We start from the raw sequence: 10,430 nt of genomic DNA, 5'->3' as shown, positions 1-10,430 counted from the left end.
GGGCTCCCCCCCCTTTTTTTTTTTGATTTTTTTTTCCCAAAACCAACCCCCAAAAAAACCCCCCAAAAAAAAAAAAAAAAAAAAAAAAAGAGCTACAGTTTAGTAGATAACTTAACCCAGTCATCTAGCCTTCACATTTTGGTCCTTGTCAAGCTCCCTAAAACTTTACCATATTTACCGTTTCTAACATCACCTTTGAGGACAAAATCCCACCCATTAACAGCTGCCACGATGAAGAAATAATCACTACTATTCACTTTGCCTGTCATGATTTCATGACACCACTTGACACCAAAATGTGCCTTTTGTTTCTTAATCCATCCTCATGAAAGTGCAGACCCTGCACATAAAATCTAAGGATGTTTTAAACTGCACTAGTTTGGATTTTCTAAATCATTTTGTTCAAAAATGATTTTAGAGTATATTCATCTTTTTCCAGTCACAACAAGACGGCTTTTTCATTATATGATTGTGGATGTATATCAAGTGGCCAATTTTTGAACTGAAAACCAACAACGGACTGTCTCAGGTCACGGTTGGATTTTGTCTTTCAGTTAGTGCTGTGACATCTTCAAATTCTGCCCACAAATTGGCAAACGTGACTGTGGCACTGGAGGTGTTGTTGCTGTTTACGAGTTGCTGTTAAAACAACAAGGGTGAATTTCTCCCTAACCAATCAGTGATGTGAACCATTTCACCATTTTGTTTGGTGAGACATGAACTTTCTTGTACCTTTGACTGAGGTCGAACAAAAACAAAGGAAACTTAAATGTTTGCTTGAGCGAACCCATCAATAAAAGCTAAAAATTTATGGAAGCCTCTTGAATTCAGGCCTAACATAATGCATTTGATATGGATGCCAATACAGAAACACAGTGGAGTGAATTTAAAACAGCAGTACTTTGTATGTTTCTGAAAACCCTTTAAATCAAGTACATGCTAGAGCTTGAACACAACACTGGTATAGTCTTTGAACAGCCAGTAAAGGCAGTGCCTGAGCGCATTGAAAGACAGATCTTTCACTCTGCCAAGTGATTAGTAGAAACACATGCAGAAAATTTGTAAGCGTGGAGGAAACTTTGCCAAATATGCAAGCAGCATATTGAGTCTAGGTTCAAGGCTTAATGAAAAATCTATTTTCTGACGGATACCATATGCATCATCACCAGTTGTACTTAGAAAATGGAGAGAGCCAACTCTTAAAAATTACTGGCGACTGTTTTAGTCAGCCTTAGAGTGATTGTAAAAATATTAACTTCTGGATTTTGTCACATTACCAAAACACATTTCTAAGGATCCATGGGGGGGATTTATGTATTTTAGAAACAAACAGAAAATAATTAAATTGTGAGGTGGTTGGAGAACAGCAAGATATATCAATGAACATAAGGTTGGTTGTGCTTGGGACACACAGCAATTATTAAGTTGCCATTTGTTGTAAAAAGTTTAGGGTTGTTATTCAGTTGGATGATGAACAAACTCGAGGCTTATAGCCAGTAACATCCCCCCACCACCAAGTTTTTTTCCCCAACAAATTCTGCTAAAAAAAAAAACACACAAAAAAAACATAATTCAGTGTGGAGACATGCTAAACAGCTTTTTTGCATGTAGAACAAATATTTCTGTTTTGGTCTCATTAGCCTGGTAAAAACCATGGAATTGCATGGGAAGGCAATGGCCAGGCTTTTTCTCATCTGGACCACTAGACCACCTACATTTACACATTTTTTATATCCTAAGTGGCGCCTGGCAAGTATTAATGGGACTTCTTATGTTTTTGTTGTCACTACTCAACAATCTAGCCACTCTGCCACTGAGGCAAGGTTTGTGGAGTGTAGCACTAATAGCTGCTCTGCTAATGGATTCTCCCACCGGAGCTTTGCCATGCAACACTTGTATTATTTGATTAAGGCTGTCCTTGCCTGGCCTGTCGGTCTTGGTAGATTTGCAGTTATGCCGCTCTTTTTCCATTTTCAGCTAATGGACTGAAGACTATAAGTGATGTTCAAGCCTTGGGATATTGTTTCCTAACATAACCCTAGCTTTAAAATCTCAACAACTCTATCACTGATATGTTTGGCGCATTCCTTAGTCTTGATGTTTGCTGACCAATTCTCACAAGCAAAACTTTGGTGACTTTCACAAAACAGCTGGATTTATTCTGGATTTAATTACCAGTGGACTCTATTAAAACAAATTAGTTGCAAGAGTAAAATATTTACTTCTGAATTATGCATGTGCACTATATATTCTACAGTTTAATTAAAGAAAATGTAATAATTTCTCTTTCACTTCACAGTTATGCACCGTGTTGCGTTTGTCATCCCAAAACAAACCAGTAAAGAACAATAAAGTTGTGGCCATAAGGTGACAAAATGTGAAGAAACATTAAGAGGTATTAACACCTTTGAAGGCGCGGTGTAAAGGAAAATAAGTGCAGTCATGAAACTCTGACCTGCTAAAATTTCAGACATGAATTAAGATTTCAGGCCTGCAGAGAGACATCAGACATGCACTTACTTCTTTCCATCATTAGCTTCATGCAGTTTTTATACCTACAGGTGGAGAAGAGGGCAAATATTGATTCCTTCAATTTAACCCCCCGAGGTGCATAAAAGAAGCAGTTAAATGGCCCTGCACACGAATGAGCTCAGACTTTATTCTTCTCTTTGATGGTTGCTTCTCAGTTCTGGACTGTTAGGCAGTTTCCTCAAGACAAATTTTCACATAAAACGCAGTGCTGGGAATTTGATTGAATGGTGGGGGGGGGGGCAGGGGGAGAGAGACAATGAAAACACCTTTCAGAGTGACGGACAGAGATGTATACAACGGCAACATACACTCATCAGTACAATAACAGTCTCATCAGTTTGTAGATCCCAAACAATTTTAAAAACAAGCTGCACTCAGCTGTTTGTGCAGTGTAATCACACAAGCGTATGCGAGTAGAGCTATCCATTTCCTCTGAAAATTCAGCAACATTCCTACAGCGTAGCATTCCCCGATGTATAAGCAGAGAGCGATAATCAATCTGTGTCATGCCTCATTCTCTCAGCAGGTTTCTGCTGGATTCGTAATGTTCTTCAAGGAAATAGCTTAAGAAAAAGGAAAGGAATTAAGCAGGATTCGGAAGGGAGGATTGGGGGTTGAAGAAAAAAAAAAAAAGAAAGATACAATTAGGAATTTTAACTGGGTATTGATACCATCTACAGTGCAGTAAACTCATCCAAGAAGAGATACAGCACTTCTCAGTCTAACCTCTGTGGCTTTTTAAATTGATTATTTTCACCCAACGGAGGAGCTAAGTGGAGTGGAATGCACAATTAAATGTGTGATTGTTTATGTTGCTGCCATTCATTCTGCAGCCTGTCCCCTAACCTATTTAGCACGGCCCATCGATACGCTTTTAAACAGTTGTGTACAGGACATGCTTTACGCGTACCAGTTCTGGCACATTTATTTTGCACTTGGACGGAATCCCGGTGAAATTGTTAATCAAAGTAGATCCGTCACCAGCATCCTGGCATGATTATCACACACCGCCGTAATTAATGTATCGATTCTAGACACTGTCAAGCTTCTCCGTAATTTGTAGGAAATTTTCCCCAACCTCTGGCTGCTGCGTCTGTTAAATTCTCAAACATACATTTTGATTTGTCCGTTAATAAAACACCTCCTCCATTTCCCAAGCATGAGGGACATTTGTCAATACTTGTTATCACCTCAGTGCTGACGTGGCTTTATGACGGTGCCAATTAGTGATGCATTACCTGCTTCTCAGCTCGTCTATCCCTGTTGCGGTGCATCTCACTCACTCTGCACATATCCATCATCCTCCCTGCCCCTCCAGCTTTCTCTTCCATCTCCTCTCTGACCTCCCTCGATACGTCCCCGCTCACCACCCATTGATCACGTCTAATCAGAACCTGTGTGCCAAGTTTTGGATGGTACTTTTTAAATCTGTAATATTCTCAGCCAAATTACGGGGAGCGATTTGGAGCGAAAATGAACGCTGAGAACGAATGCTTTGTCTTGTCTGATAGAGCTGTCCTGACAGGCCAGCAGCTGTTGTTCTACGGCAGTTCACTGACATTCTGAGGAAAACAGATTTGCAACTCAGCGTGAATCTCATTATTATGCATTTGAAAAATTACATTACCTTCTAGATAATCTATTTTGGCTCCACGACCACAGCATTGCGCCACCTGGTAGTGTTTTTATTAGATAATTTCATATAATAAAACAATAGAAGATGCGTTACTGTTGCATTTGTCTCGTTGCCACACAATCTGTAACTTTCAGGATTGCATCTACAGTAAGTTCGAAACAACTGTTTTGCGGAGGAGTGATCTAACTTTTACTGTAAAAGATGCAGTGTCCAGGCAACTAAGAATTACACAAACAGCCCACTCACACATATGGTCAATTAAGAATCACTAATTCACTGAGTAGAACTAGCTCTTTGTCTTTGGACTGTTGGCGGAGACCAACTCTGAAAACATCGGCACTTCATAAAATGACCCAGCACATGCCACACAATGCTGTAAAATCTCTTTATACTTTGAAGCCGTTTTGTTACCGAGTCATACTAGTGCCAGAAGCTGAAGGTGTTGATTTTCATAGCCCTATCTTACATTATTAATATTTCTTACTAAATAAATCATGAAAGTTCAGTTCTTCCTTTAACATTGTTCAAGGACACTGTTTCAAAGACTATGAAAATAAAATATTATTTTATTCATTGTTTTGCGGGTGGGAGGGTTTTCCAATTAAGTTTTTAATAATAATTTCAGACTTTTAACAATGGGACCTGCGATTAAGATTGGAGTCTGTTCTGCTAATCATCTTCTCCCTAAATATAAATCTAAGCAAGAGCTGCTTTGCAGACTTCAAGTACCAGTGTTTTTTTTTTATTTGCAGCTAGCAAACAACTGCAACTGAATTCTTTATCCAGTCTTGTAATAACATAATCTACTTTCATAATTATATTAAACTTGTTCAGCCCAGTTAAATAAGCTATGTTTTACCCAGAGCTAAAAGAAACATTAAATACATGTGAATTTAATGTGTCTTTGATTCTGTGCATGTCTTGTTCTCAGTTGAAGACTAAGCATTGGTAACCAGGAGCTGTTAAATGGGGCCGACAAATTTGTTGATGAAAATGGTGCTCTGCTGTTTCTTTGCAACTGATCTCATGCAAAATAGAGATGTTTAAAATTGTCCTGATCTTAGAGCTGTGGTTGATTTATGTTGGGTTTTCTGCTTGGCCCTCGAGGTGCATAAGAATTGTGCAGTACGTTGATCAATGTAAACTGAAGTTTGAATGGATGCCGTGACATTTAGGGAAACTCCTCCCTGGAAAAGGGCTGCAGTTTGTTCGCTGATCTTGTCTTGCGGTTCATTTATTTTTTTTCCTCCCTGGTGCTTTTATACCAGCCCCACTCCCACACCACCGTCCACTTGGCAGAAATGCTGTGCAGCAGTGCTTTTGAGGTGACAAAATTAAAATTGGAGAAGTTGACTCCTCCAGGATCTCTCTGTTTATCTGGGGGGGGGAGCATAAAATGAACAAATGAGTTGAATTCGGCACAAAGCTGAACTCGAAAGTAAAAGGAGTATGCGTGAATCCCTAAGTGTTAAATGTGGCCTTGGCTGAATGATGGTTTGCGAAATTACAAGCAGTTTGGGCTTGCTGTGAAAATCTCAACACACTGAATGCAGGAAATTGGAAGAAAAGGTTCAGACAGGTAAGAAATGTTTCTTCAGAATTTTTTGTTGAACCAAAAAAAAAAAATTATGACAGGAATAGGAATGTGCGAGTTACTTCCAGGGATTAATCCATCGGAAGGCTAGCAGCCCGATTCATGACCATCTCTTCATGCACCTCATGTATTTCTCGTTTTACCAAAAGTTATGTGCCAGCACTCATCAAAATAAACAACCAATTTCACGACATGTGCTCAGAGTAATTATCAGATTAGTCTTAAAAGATCTATTTTGTCACAGTTAAAAAAAAAACTGGCATGAGCTTCTTACCAAAGCCATTCAGGGACAACATGCACCTGTACAAACAGACTGCAGCAGGCGTCAGATGCTGAGCCGGTCGATGGAAGCCAATAGTGCCCGTATCCTAATAGTTAAGATTGACTCTAAGAGCGCAAGAGTATAATTTTTTGCTTCAGGCACCAGACTGCTTCCAGAAGCTTAGCTTCAAGATGCTCTTCTAGGGTTCCATCCAAATGGGATGGCTCTCTCTGCCCGGCTCGGTTCCCTCGTAAATCTGTCTTCTATTTTCACGGAGAGTGTGCCCTCAACATGCTCATGGATGGCTACATGCACAGCCAATGTTGTTCGTTTGTGTTTTCTTTGGCTGAAAAATCTATATTTGACAAATGTAAATTACAGATCGTGGGCTGATGAAATCTTTCCATGCGTCTAGTTAAATATGATCTCAAAATCTCACAGTACAGAAATCAGAATTTTATTCAGTCTGTGTGAACTTAGTACTGCATTTAATCATGAAAATATATTACAAAACATATTTGTATTATACAGATATTTCCCAGTAGAGTGACAAGCAGGCACATCTGAAAAGATTAGAATACAATGAAAAAGCTAGACTTTTCATGAGCCATTTCAGAAAATGAAACATACAGATTCATCACATAGATTTAAATATTTCAAGGTTTTATCTCTTGCAATTTTGACTTGCAGTCTCAGAAAATTTGAATAAAAAAAGTGAAATATTGTGAACTTGTGGTGTAACCATAATCAGCTAATTAACTGAAATTATACATTATATAGAAGTAACTTTCCAAAACAAAACAAAAAAAAACAAATTTTTTTCAGGTTTATCTGTATTTCACCATAATTCTTGCAATTTTGTTCATTCAAGTGGTCTAGTTTTTTTGCTGATTCAAGTTTACTTAAACTGGATTGTTTGATTTTAGCCACATCTCAGCCTTGTTTTTGAGCGGAATGCCAAAGCAAAAAAAGTATCGCCTTACAGTGCTGTAATGTTCTTGGCCAGCTACGTTCCTTTTAAGAAGAAAGTTTAGTTTTTTGAAAAATTTCAGTCTGCCTTCAAACAACGACAGCACAGAGTGCCTTTCTAAAAGCACACAATGATATTGCTTTGTCCATTGATGGTGGGTTCCCTGTTGCGTTAGTGCTGCTGGACCCCACAGCAGCCTTTAATGCTGCTGATCACTCTGTCCTTCTGTCTCGCTTACAGCACTGTGTTGGGATCTGTGCCTCATTTAGTGAGAACGCCACCATCCATGTCCGTGCTCTGAATTTTATGTTCACTGGCACCCCGTAACAAGTCTGGGGTTGATTTTTTTTTTTTTTTTTTTTTTTAAGTAGCCAAATCAAATTTTTACCACCTTTGTTTTTAGCTAAATTTAAGTTATTTTTAATCCATGCTGATCTTGAGGAAAAACAAGCACACCTTTTATCAGCTTAAGAGTCAATGCTCTTTAGAAGTAGAATAGATTAGAATATAGCTTCATTATCCTGCATTCATATTCATGTGTAACAGGAATGTACACCACAATGGCTGCCATTGTACATGTGTGCGATAGGTCCATGGTAATTTACCCCATTTTAATGAGCACCTACGACTTTATGATTCCATCAGTGATGGTGTAATTTTGTATTATGTCATGTGATTTGGGATGAGCAGATACTATGCAACACCAAGTTCCTCACAAGCCCAAAATCTTGACATTTATACAACATAAAATTACATCTGCTCAGCCAAATCTTGTAGATTTACTACAAAAAGGTGGAGTGCCTATGTTGTATTATAAATTAGATTTTTCTGTGGAACATTAAACTCCTTGACCAGACGGCAAGCAGATCCCCGCAAGGCACTTAGAAACTGGGTTTTGTGACGTTTGGAGGACCCAAACACAGCCTCGTTGGTAGACAGAAGAATGAATGGAAACAGAACTTTTACTTTCAAATAAATAAAAGATCTTGCCATGGATGGTACTTTTGTTGTTAAAAAATAAATAAATAAATAAACAGAGAAAAGCTGAGTCTTTGACTAAGCAATCAATAATCAACAAAGGCTCTTGGAGAGTAAACATTTTAACTTATATATATGAAAAAAACTGGAACATAGATCCACCAATGTTTGCAACAAAAAAATTAAACATCCCTTTACCAACAACAGCGAGATTGTTTTATTCACATCTTACATAAAAGGCGGCTTGTAAACAAGAGGGAAAAAAAAAGAAGTTCAACAGGTGCCTCTAAACCCTTTTATCTGTTGCAACACTCACTGGGTGCATTGAACTCATAAGTGATCCTTGAAATCCTTCAACAACTTTAGTGGAGTTAATAACAGCATGCCTAAATTTACTGAAAATGTTTAAGACATCTCACATTTCCCAGGGTTCAAGATCAGTTCACGAGTCAAAAACAAGCCACAAGGATGAGAAATGTATCTAGAAACTGCAACTTCATTGTGTCCAGGCTCAGAGGAGCAGGGATGTATGGAAAAAAACACCATTTTCTAAGCATTTAAGTTGGTTAAAAGCGGTGCATACTTCCCAACATGGAGGAAGTGAATAGCAATACTTAATTGACCTTCTAGAGCCAGTTAAATAAAAGATCAGGAAGTTTCTTAGTGTTGAGGTTTAAGTGAAGGTTTGCATTTTTTGAAATGAAGATTTCAACTTACAAAAAAAAAAAAAATCCATTTCAAAAAAAAAAAAATCCATCCAAACAAGTGTTTGAAGACTTATGAAAAAGTAACAATTTTAAGTGAAGTTTGAAATACAATTACATATGTTGAACTCTACAGGGTCGGAAAACTTTCTGCTTTAGCTTTTTAAGCTCCACATTGACAACACAGGTGACGTGTATTAACAGCTGTAGAGCACATTTCCCCATGGTCTAAGCTTCATAATAAATTAAAGTGACCTGCAAGGCCACCATGCATTCACACCAAAATGCCACATACTGTTAGCAATACTTTCTTTGTGAAATGACATACAATACCCTGCAGCAGAAGGGGAGAAAAGACATTAAATGAAAAAAGAAATGGCTGCGAAGGAGAAAGCTCTGTAGTCTGCAAAATGTGTCATACATTGTTGCTTTGATGGAGGTGAAGAGAGGTCTTCAAAAAAGCAGTGTGAAAGACAGATTAAGTAGCATCCTTCCCTGGGTGCTAATTTTTGGGTGGTTTTGTGGCCTTAGTATGTGTAAAAGCTTAAATACGGTGCCTTGCAAAAGTATTCATCCCTTGAACCTTTGCACATTTGAATCAGGAGCCTTTATGCTTGGCACATAATTTTTGAAGGTAAAGGACACAAAAGTTGTTTTTTTTTCCACAAATTGAAAATCTGAAAAAAAAAAAATGTAATTCGTATTTGTATCCAGCTCCCTTCAGTCAATGCTCTATAGAGCTTCTTTTCACTGCAATTACACTTGCAAGTCTTTTTGAGGTATGCTTCTACCAGAGTACAGATTTTGCAAAATAGCTCATGCCCATTCAGACTGGATAGAGCGTCTGCGGGCAACAATTTTTAAACCTTTTCACAGATACTCATTTGGATTTTGGGCTGAAATTTGAGTGAGTGATTCAAACACATGCTTTGCTTTAAACCATCTATTGTAGCTCTTCACTGTTCTATTGAAAATGTAACCCCAATATCAACTATTTTACAGCGTCTAACAGGTTTGATTCAAGTTTTTATTTATTTATTTTTTATATCGATCAGGTTCTCCGAGTCGACAAGAGAACAGTAACCCCCCACAGCATGATGCTACTCCCACCATGGAGATCTTGTGTTCAGGGCAATGCAGTGTTGGTGTTGTCACATATGGTATGTCGCGTGTTGGCAAAAAAAAATTCTAATATTAAAGTTATACTCCCCTTTTTTCTTGCCGTCTAAACAGAAAGTGCAAAAAGCAGCTACAGATTATTGAGGTTTGTGCATGCTGAGCCAACATTAAGCTGTGATTAGCTTTAGCTTGATGACTAGCGCCGTCCTTTTACCATCACTATAAATGACAAAGGAAACATCAAGGGTCGTAAGCTCCGCGACAAGGAGTCATTCTGCTGCCTGATAATAAAAGTGGATCTCAAGAGGGATTTATATAAGGCTGAAAAAGAAGCGTGTTGTGGCAGGGCCTAGCTGTGCGACAGGCCATCAAAAAAAAAAAAAAAAAAAAAAAAAAAAAAAGGCAAGTACAAATAAAATGAGGAATTACTTTGATGATAAAGAATAGTACCTTAGCGTCTGAGTGCGAGTCACTTCTTGGCATTTTGCTCTGCTGAATGGGCTTTTTCCTTTATGAGCACACTTTATGTAATATCCTGCAAAGAAAGCTGAACAATGAGTATTACTGATCTAGAGGAAATTATTTTTTGTGGTAATAAATATTTAAGCAGGAAGAGAAGCAACAAAATTGATTGA

The sequence above is a fragment of the Poecilia latipinna genome, unplaced genomic scaffold (assembly GCF_001443285.1).
Source record: "Poecilia latipinna isolate Pla-1442-1.1 unplaced genomic scaffold, P_latipinna-1.0 Scaffold54, whole genome shotgun sequence".
In the NCBI taxonomy this organism is placed as follows: Eukaryota; Metazoa; Chordata; class Actinopteri; order Cyprinodontiformes; family Poeciliidae; genus Poecilia; species Poecilia latipinna.
The sequence above is the reverse complement of the archived record's forward strand: the minus strand, read 5'-3'. Positions refer to the sequence as shown.